The sequence below is a fragment of the Rhamphochromis sp. 'chilingali' genome (assembly GCF_963969265.1).
Source record: "Rhamphochromis sp. 'chilingali' genome assembly, chromosome: 2".
In the NCBI taxonomy this organism is placed as follows: Eukaryota; Metazoa; Chordata; class Actinopteri; order Cichliformes; family Cichlidae; genus Rhamphochromis; species Rhamphochromis sp. 'chilingali'.
The window spans coordinates 28,815,632-28,826,086 of record NC_137930.1 but is presented as its reverse complement, the minus strand read 5'-3'; the positions used below and the strand labels follow the sequence as shown (position 1 = coordinate 28,826,086).

Sequence of the window (10,455 nt, the reverse complement as noted above, 5' to 3'; positions counted from 1 at the left end):
ACAAATATGTTTTTTATATTTATCAATCTAAAAAAAATAAACATTTAGTCTGATTTGATGTTTTACAATTAAAAAAGTCTTTTTGTTTTTTTCTGAAGAGTATGTAAATATCTGGTTTCAACTGTTTATTTGATGATGTTGGTGTTTGGCTTGATTTTTAGCACAAAGAGGGAGCGAGAGGAACAGAGAGGGCGAGAGAGGGAGATGGAGGAGAATGAGGACATATATGGTACAAATTATCTATTGAAAAGGAATACTTGAATAATATTGACACTGAAAATGTCATTGATAGGTTTGCAAAACTCAAGCTTCAAAGATACAGTCTCATGTTACCAGGTGCTGTAGCTCAGGTGGCAGAGCAGGTCAGCCACTAATCAGAAGGTCGGTGGTTCGATCCCAGGCTACCTCCTGGCTGCATGCCAAATATCCTCGGGCAAGATACTAACCCCATGTTTGCCTACTGGTGGTGGTCAGAGGGCCCGGTGGCGCCAGTGTCCGGCAGCCTCGCCTCTGTCAGTGTGCCCCAGGGCAGCTGTGGCTACAATGTAGCTTGCCATTGCCAATGGGGTCCTTAGGGACTAGAAAAGCGCTATACAAATGCAGGCCATTTACCACAATAAAGGGGTGTTGTCAGTGTAGTGCAGGTCTATAATGACTTTCAGTGCTACTATCATCTAGTTTTGATTCTGGTTAAGTCCTAAGTAGTCCTGATTTTGAACTGTTGTAGTCCTGTTTTATGCATGTATGTATGTATGTTTTATGTATTTGATAGCTTGCTGCAAGACCTCACATCGAGCACATCTACTGCAGGTGTGGTGCCTGTTATCGGTCCCGGAGTTAGCAACATCCCCCAAGAACCCGAAGGATAGAGTCCTGGCCCCTAGCCCTGCCAGTGTAGCAGAAATGATGACGGATGATGATGGCAGCAGCAGCCGTTCTTCTCTGCGTGAGTAGCTTAATGTTGTTCGTGTGTAATTTACGTTGAGTAGGCTAATGTGATATTATTCTGTTATTATATGTTACCTTATATATGTAATCAAAGTAGTTGAATTAGAATACTGCTGTAGATCATATTATACCCTTTAAAATAGAGTGTGGGATCTGTATGTAGTTTAGTTCTCATTATACTTTTGAGTTAACAGAACATATTCACATATTAGTTCATTAGATAAATGTGCATCACTCTGTATCCTTGATCTGCTGGGAATGTGTTACACTGTTTTCTTGACATGCTTAAATTGTTGAATCATGAAGAGAAGGTTGTAAGCAGGAGACTCTGTGTCTAAAGACAGGGGAGATAGATAGACCACATTCCACACCCCCACCTTACAGAAAGCAGAGAAACAACTGCCGAGGTCATAACTTAGGCGCTGTAACAGAGAAAAAATGTGATGTTTTGGCTTTTACGACTAGCTGGGGGCCACTAGAGACTATAAAAAGCTGAGCAACCCGTCACCATTTTGAGACATGTGCCTGACCCTCTGGTAGCATCTCTCCCGTCCGGACGTTGTAATGCTCTGACTGTTGAATTGTATGGAAATAAATGATTGTTGATTGAGCATTGATACACCGAGTATTGTCCTTCCTTCAGCCCAAAGATTCAAAGAACTGCGTGTTTTCAACAACTTGGTGCCGTGTGACCCGGATCTTTGGTGTGCTGAGGAGGTGTAGATTTGACCTTTGGTGAGATCGTGAGGCGAGGTGAACAGAGGACCGGTCCAAAAATAAAAAGGTAAGCACAGCCTGTTGTATTACAAATACCAAATGTGCATATTGGGCTTTCCAAATTAATCTGTTCACTGAGTTACACGTATTTTCACAGTAAATTTGTCGGTGTCTGGTTTTTGGCGCAAGATACTAACAACATAAGTTGAGGCTGAATTCCAGTGTGTTAAATAAACTGCTTCTACCGAGATACTAATAACATACTACGTTGGTCTAGATTGCAGTAATCTGCTTCTACCGAGATACTAATAACATACTACGTTGGACTAGATGCAGCCACTTTACCTTCCACATTTAATTTTGTCTAATACTGGCTTCTGTAGCAATAATACATTAGAATTTATTCTGAAGACGCGGCCATTAGTTCAGTACATTGAAGTCGAGGTTTGAAGTTTGTTTATGGTGTCGGTTACGTCCTGGCTCTTGCCGGCTATGAAATAGAAGTTGATTTAAGGAAAAGCAGATGCTGGCTTCACGGTGCGGTTAAACACTGGCAACGCGAGAGCGAAACACGTCCGTAGGTTTGGTTTATGATACGGCCGTGTTCCGGTGATATGCGGCTGTGAAGTGCAGTAGTGGTTGGTGCTAATTTTAGTACATTGAACAGAGGTTTGACGGTGGTTTGTGGCGTCAGTCGAGTTTTTTTTTTAAGGGCTGCGGTCATAAAACAAAGTAAAATTTTACTTGCCAAGAAGTACATAGAGCAAAACCTGGTTTATGATGTCTGGTATAACTTCGGGGATGCAAGCATCACTTTTATGATGCGACTTTGCCCCGTGGTGGCGGTCATAATCGCAGAGAAAGGGGTATTTTGGTCTATGGTGCAGTGTGCTTTAAGAAGATCTAATAGTTGAGCTCAGAGGTTTCTGTGTAAAATTCCCGCTGAGGAAAAGTGTTGTGTGTGTGAGTGTCAAAGCGCGCTCTGGGTGCTGTCTTGTGGGTGAAGCGCGCACTGAGTGAGAGTGTGAGTGAGGCGCGCTCTGAGTGTGTTTTGTGTGGAGTGTGAAGCGTGAACACAGTGACAGTGACGGTTAATGTGTTTGATTAGGAGGACATTAGAGCAAATACACATTTTAGGATCAAAGGTTGATGCCTAGTGTACCTGTGGAACTTTGCCTATGGAGTAGCGACCCTCCTGTCCGTGGACGCGTGGCCAGGACCGGCGTTGTCCGGGTGCTGAGGTGGTGACTTGGGGAGGTGAGGGCCCCCGCATAGCCACGGAAATAACACTGGAACGGCCGTGTAATCACGGGTTCACATTTATTTCCGGACTAGAACAAGACACATTTTGCGAACAAACGTTGAGTCTAGATTAGTAAAGAAATATAAAAAGGTTGAATTCCTCGTTTCAGTGGTTGAAATTGTTGTGTGCCTGTCCCCTGACGAGTGTGAAATTAAAATAAAGAGGGAATTTGGAGCCACATAGAGATAGACGGGCATAATTGGGTGTATTACTCTGTGGTGTAATAAAAATAAAAAGGAGAGATAGTAAGAGGTGTGCAGTGGAGAATTATAGAGGAGTAGAGAGAAGAATGTGTTGGGAGACTGGCGTACAGTTTACGCTGTCAAGGTAGGCGTGTTGCCTGCTTATCTGTTTAAAAGTGATGAAAATGAAATTAAAATAAATCTCTTAGTGTGTTAATACAGGAAGCTGCGGACCTGGACCAACTGCCCCCACAAGCACAGCGGCCGAAGCAAAATTATAGGTAATGGGAACCACACCCAGCACGAATCAGCAGCTGTGAAACAGACAGCAGCGAGGAGAGAATTAGAGGAGAAATTAAGAGAAGTTTTAACACATAAAATTAGGGCCAACGGACTTGTGGAGGTTGGGAAGGCGTCCGGAGCATCACAACAAAAAGGTGAAACAAAAACACACACAAGCAGAGAAATCTGAGAGAAAGGCTCCTTTTAAGGTAACGCCTAGTTTGAGAAAAGATAAAATTAACCTGCTTTTATACAAATGCACATACACGCAATGAAGAAACAGCTTACACTCATGAACACGTGAAGATTTTCCAGCAAGGTTAAAGAAAAATTAACATACTTAAATGATGAAGTCTATACATTACTGACAAAGAAACCCTCTGGGTTGCAGGACAACAATTTAACAAAAAAAAAAAAAAAAAAAAGGAACACTGGTCTAACCAACCAGGCAAGACGCAACAAATTTAGTGGTTAAAAGATTCAAATTGTGACATGTTTTCTGTTGATTGATTAATAAAAGTGATTACTGAATGAAAGAAAGTTCCTTTTTTGGGCTTTTAAACATGATCTTAAGAATTTTAACATATACCGGTGTTGTCCTGTCAACTTGGTGGGTTAGGAGTTGATTATATCGGGAGACAAAAAACAAAAAAAGGGGGAGAGAAGGCTGACACAGGGCCTGGCCCCATTGCCTCCCCTCTGAATAACACAGCCAACACAACAACATTTTCCTGTTCGTTTGTTTTTGTTTTTTGTTTGTTTTTGTTTTGTTTTGTTTTTGTTTTTTCTATACATATTTAATTACAGGCTGCTTTGCCGGCCCTGAAAGCCGAGGCTGACTGGACTCCTGCTCTCCCCCATACGTGACACTGACCAAATGCTGCAACAGCTGGACCCACAACAACGACCTGAGAATGTCAACAGACCTGCAGGAATGTGATCTCATGCAGCCGAGACGGAGAGCACTAAACCTAAGGCCCGTTTCACTACACGGGGGAAAATTCCCAGACTGCGTCAGCTGACAGAGCTGTGACGAGACGCCCGCCAAGCCCGAATGAAAAGTAAGGCCGAGCGAAAGAATGCTGACCTTGATAACTTTGCATTCACACTGTGCAGGACAGGGATGGACCAACACGGATGATCGGGTGGCGAAAAAGGGCGTGACCGAGACAAGAGGAGTAACTGAGGACAGAAGGCACCTCAGAATGGACAAAAACACAGAAGAAGATGCAGGTTTCACCTGCGGTGAACATCGACACTGGAGAAAGGACTGCCCCAATTGGGGTCAGAACCAGGACGGACTGAATTTTGAGCAGCAGCAGCAGCAATGGTCGCAAACAAACTGAAAAAGGAGGGGGGCAGGACCCCAGGGCATGCTTCAGGCCGTGGTTTACCCAGAACACCAGAACAGGAAAGTGATGAACACAAACACACACACACACACACACACACACACACACACACACACACACACACACACACACACACGGGAATGTTGATTCACTGAGAAGTGATGCACACATACACATGCACACGCTTGTGCAATGAAGAGTGATCCACACGCACACACACATACACGCTGATGCAATGAAGAATGCTTTGCTTATGCTGATATGCAAAATGCTGCACACAAACATCCCAATGCATAATTTTTATGAGGAGCCATTGATTTCCATTGATTACCATTGATTACTTAGAATGTGTTATATGTCACCTAGAAGGCATTTATGTAGAGTTAATAAGGTCTAAAAAAGTTTGGTTATGAAAACAATGTCTGTGCGTGATGTCTGTTTATGGCTCAAGGCCTTGACTGAATTCTTTGCTGTGCTTCACACAGCCCTGATGAGGAACAGTGGCACAGAGTGAAATTGATGAATTAATAGTGTAAGTTTTAGGTTGGAGTACGGCATTTTCTGTGATTGAGTTTTAATTCAAGGAGGAACAAAAGGTGTTACGGCACCTGAGGTTCTCATTCCCACACAATATTGTCCCGGCAGGAAGCAAAATGTTCCTGTGAATTTCTGGTTGATTGTTTGGTTTTGTTTAGCGCTAGCTTGATTTTATCAGTGAGCTTTGGCTTGTGTTCTTTCTCGTAAGCGAGAGAGGGATAGTTTTATGCTTGGACATGTCTGCAACGGGCCCTAGTTTGTGTTATTTTAGTAGTATTTTGTTGGTTATGTCTGTTTTCGTTTTTGTTACAGTGCACTGGAGAAAAAACATCTGAGAGGTGTGATATGTTGATATTTTGTGAGTTCATGATTTAACAATCAGCTCTTTAAACTAGGCCTGAAAGATTGAAATTTAAAGCGCTATGAAATATTATTACTGTAAACAGTTGCAAAGTGTGCTTCTCCATGATTGTAATTGGCTTGGGAGAAATTCACTTATAGGGAACACTGATCTAAAAGGATTGCACCGAGTCAATCCGGCCCAAAAAACAACAAGGAATTGTTTTCCTTTAAAATGATGACGTCAACTTGCTGGTGATGGATGCTCGAATAGGTTGCGCGTGAGACTCCATTATCAGCAACATCTGGTATGAATGTGTATGGAGGTATGCATGTGAATGGACTGTGATGGACTGACGACTAAAAGTTTTGACTAACTTGATACTGAGACAATGACTGCACCCACTTTAGGATTAGTAAATGCCAATAAACAATTCATAAACAATTCACCCAGCCGACAAGAGAAGGGTGGATGCTTCGCTTTGTTTTGTTTTGTTTTTTCAGGAGCAGGAGGATAAGAGAGACTGGAGGAGGAGACTCTAGCTTCACATAAGTATGAACTGCAGACTTAACACTGTGGTTGCTGATTTTGAGTTACTGATGTTTGCATTAAGAAAACTGTGCTATATTAGCTGTGTTTTGATTAAGGTATCATGTTATATTATTGGGAATGCCAAATGCTACAGTGGAGAAGACTTTTGATACCACTCATGACTGGAATATGTTATTATTAACCACAGCAGGCCACTGTAAAAAGTCAATTAAATGTTATAGAGGAAAATCGCCAAAATTGAACAATACCTATGAATGACTGGCCACATTCAGAATAGAGATATGCAATAATAAACATTGGTCCACATGATTTAGGTTCTCACTTGAAATAGTAAGTTATTAAATGTAGAATATAATCGACAGGGACATTTGATAGGATGTGGTACTGCAAAAGAACAAGAGCAAAGTAAATAAAGAAAATATTGTGTTTAGTTTGGATAAATTCAAATTAAAATGTACCATTACACTCAGAGGATCAATATGAAATAAAACATATGCAAAATTTGTAGGAAGTACATGACTGATAACTGTTCTGTCCTGAGCGTTTGTTTCTAGAGCACCCACTTGACCACACCAACAGTTTCTCGCCACCGAGGAGGGGTACTTGCAAAAAGAATAAAATAAAAATCTGAGTTTAACAAAACATTTTAAATGTAAATATCAAGCTTACCTTTCTTTTTCCATGAAATGTGCTTGTGGGCACGCCAGCCATTTTGAAAAGGTGGGCAAAACAATTGGCAAGGCCACACCCCCACACATGTGATATAATTTTAAAGGTACTGTTGCCCTCTCTAAGAAACATCAGGAATTAGAGGAGTGGCAAGTAGAGTATGCGAGCTACAAGCAAAAACTAAAATGTGTACTACAGTGTGCAAAAATGAAATACTGGGTCATCAGGGGGTCATGAGGGACATTTATAAAACTAAAAGTCCCACTAACCTTAAAGTGCACTTGAAAAGCCCACACAAGAAGGTTAACCTAGCTTACCTAGAAGACCTCATCAGGGGGAGCACACTCCCCCTCCTTGAAGAGCTCACCCACTCAACCCGCATCCCTAGAAAACAGCTAATCCCAGATAAGGCAGCGTGATGCATCCCGAGACAACAGGACTGGGACATCTAAATAAAGGTGTGAAACAATCGCCTTCAAAAGGTTATCAATTCACTTGAACCAAAATTAGGACCACTCGGTGCGGCAAGAGTTAATAGTTATTAGTCTCAACACCCAAGGATAACCAGAAGAGTATGACTGATATGATGGAACTGGGATTTTGTTACACTTAATTTTTGCAAAACACAAATAAAACTAAATTGAAACTAAGGATTTTCAGAAAATAAAAACTAAACTAAACTAGCAAACAATTGGTAAAAACTGATTAAAACTGATGAAAATTGCAAAACTATTACAACCCTGGTCCAGACTAAGATGGTGTTGGACATCTTCAGGGCAGAAAGGGGTTGGTGTGACCAAGGTGTGGTTTGGCTTGTTGTATGTACATTTCAAAATGTTACAGCTCTGGATGGACCAGTTACCGGGGCATGGAAGGATGACGGACTTTATTACATGAGGAGAAGGGACATTTTCGGGATCGAAGATCCTCAGGGATGACAAGGCTGGAGCAACGCTCCAATGAATTGACACATGGGAGTGTGTCAAAAAGGGGGAAGTTGGGTCCGAACATCAAACAATGGTGATATGAAAATTTCTATGAGTTTATTTTTGTGTTTAATAAATTAGCTATGGTAAAACTTAAGCTTATAATGTGTTAGACTTAGAAAGGGTTCACAAATTTTTGATTTCTTTTACACACACATAGATTATGATTAGAATAGGTCCTGAACATAATATTTTAAACCAAATTTGAATCATTAGAAGAACAATGGATAACAATATTAGATTATCAAGGCTAGGGAGAGAGGTGTTTTGGTTTTCTGTCTCTTGCAGAGAAAGGAACAGACACCAGACGGGGACCCGGAGATGTGAGGACCCTTCACAGCAGGGACAGATGTAGGGACTGCCGAGACAGCAACTGGGGTCAAGTGTCATGACGTTTGGGCTCCTGGAGAAGATGGATCCCACAAACACAGCAATAACCATGAAGGGGTTGGCGAAAACCAGGAACACCAGACCAACGAGGTTCGAGAGGCTCTTGGCAAAAAGGGGGACACGCCGGTGAACCCAAAACACACAGATCCTTGTTTGAAATCGGGGTAGAATAATCCCCAGAACTGTGCAATGACTAAAGGGTGGTCTAACCCCGGAGGTCGAAGAAAGAAGCTGAGAATCACCCAACTGGAAGACACTGGTAGCTGCAGCAATAAAAATAAAGGTTAAAAGCTCCTTAGACAGAGGTTCTAGTCTAAGTACATTTGAAAGGTATAAGGGGGCATTAAAATGGGAGTGGAAAACTGGAGCACCAAAATAAAGCTGTGGGAGAATTGGGGAGTGATGGGAGAGTCATCTGTAACTGCTGTTATGGTTGTAAATCTAACTTTGCTTGCATCTGAACTGCGTGAACACAGAGGTCATCCCACATATGGTCCACCCGTTAAAGGGGGACAGAGGGCCTCAGGATCAAGAAAACTTGGACCTTGCAACGCTGAAGTGCTTGTTATTAGTGATCTCTTTAATGAGAGATCAAAAGAGGGTATTGTGATATTATTCTGTTATTATATGTTACCTTATATATGTAATCAAAGTAGTTGAATTAGAATACTGCTGTAGATCATATTATACCCTTTAAAATAGAGTGTGGGATCTGTATGTAGTTTAGTTCTCATTATACTTTTGAGTTAACAGAACATATTCACATATTAGTTCATTAGATAAATGTGCATCACTCTGTATCCTTGATCTGCTGGGAATGTGTTACACTGTTTTCTTGACATGCTTAATTGTTGAATCATGAAGAGAAGGTTGTAAGCAGGAGACTCTGTGTCTAAAGACAGGGGAGATAGATAGACCACATTCCACACCCCCACCTTACAGAAAGCAGAGAAACAACTGCCGAGGTCATAACTTAGGCGCTGTAACAGAGAAAAAATGTGATGTTTTGGCTTTTACGACTAGCTGGGGGCCACTAGAGACTATAAAAAGCTGAGCAACCCGTCACCATTTTGAGACATGTGCCTGACCCTCTGGTAGCATCTCTCCCGTCCGGACGTTGTAATGCTCTGACTGTTGAATTGTATGGAAATAAATGATTGTTGATTGAGCATTGATACACCGAGTATTGTCCTTCCTTCAGCCCAAAGATTCAAAGAACTGCGTGTTTTCAACACTAACCACGTTATTAAATTAATGCATGTAAGGTGAACTAGCAAACATCATCTTAGCTACATGCAGCTGTCCTCTTGTTTGATAGTAAGTACTCTCTTCACCCTGGCCAAAAAGGCTAAAATGACCAAAGAAAAAGTGGGAAACAGCTAAACATGAGAGGTTCTTGGACAAAATTTGTTTTTTTCCATTGTTTAAGCACTGCTTCCAGCCAAGAGTGATGCCATATATGCCCCATAGCTGCAGAAAAGGCTAACATTGTTATCTTTTTACAAAAAAACAGCCAAACATGAGAGGTTTTTGGACAAAGTTTGTGTTCTCCATTCTTTAAGCACCGGTTTGAGCACCGTTTAAGCACCGGCACCGTTTCAAAAGTACCGGTTTGGCACTGGTATCGTATAAAACCTAAACGATACCCATCCCTAGTTCTACCCTCCCCCAATCCCACATGCATACTACCTTTTAGGGCTAAGCCATGTGTGTATAAAATGTCTGGCTCCGCCTCTGATTGATTGTTTGTTTGTTATTTGAATTGGCCAGAATCTTCTGCCAGAAAGACAGCAACAATCCAAGAGTGTAACTGTATTTGATAAACACTGTTTACAACACTCTACAAGAAAAAGCTGGAATATTTTGAGACAAATGCCGTTTTTATAAGAGAAAAAGAATGGTCTGTGGGGGAACAATAAAAATCATGGTGGTTTGACTGACATATGACAGCTTCAAATTTACATGACAATAACTTAACTGGACATTTTATCGCACTGAAGTGTGTCAGGTGTGTCAGGGTAGAAGTAGTTAACAGTAGTTTTGATGCTTTATTCTGTCTTTTATTGGGTAGGTTCTATAGTATGGTTTTATGCATGTTTTTATATATTTTGCATACCTTTATTTTGGAGCGTTTTTCTTTTTACTTTCTACCCACACTTTAATCGGTGCAATTCGCCACACCTGCTTACTTACACTG

The 10,455-nt window shown here is 41.4% G+C and overlaps 1 long non-coding RNA gene across 1 annotated transcript; it reads left to right on the top strand.

Moving 5' to 3' along the window:
- The first annotated feature begins 1,009 nt into the window (after nt 1-1,009).
- On the top strand, nt 1,010-5,876 carry LOC308390819. Its single transcript, XR_013970501.1, has 2 exons — nt 1,010-1,732; nt 4,240-5,876. It is a non-coding gene; the product is annotated as an uncharacterized lncRNA (long non-coding RNA).
- The last annotated feature ends 4,579 nt before the right edge of the window (nt 5,877-10,455 follow it).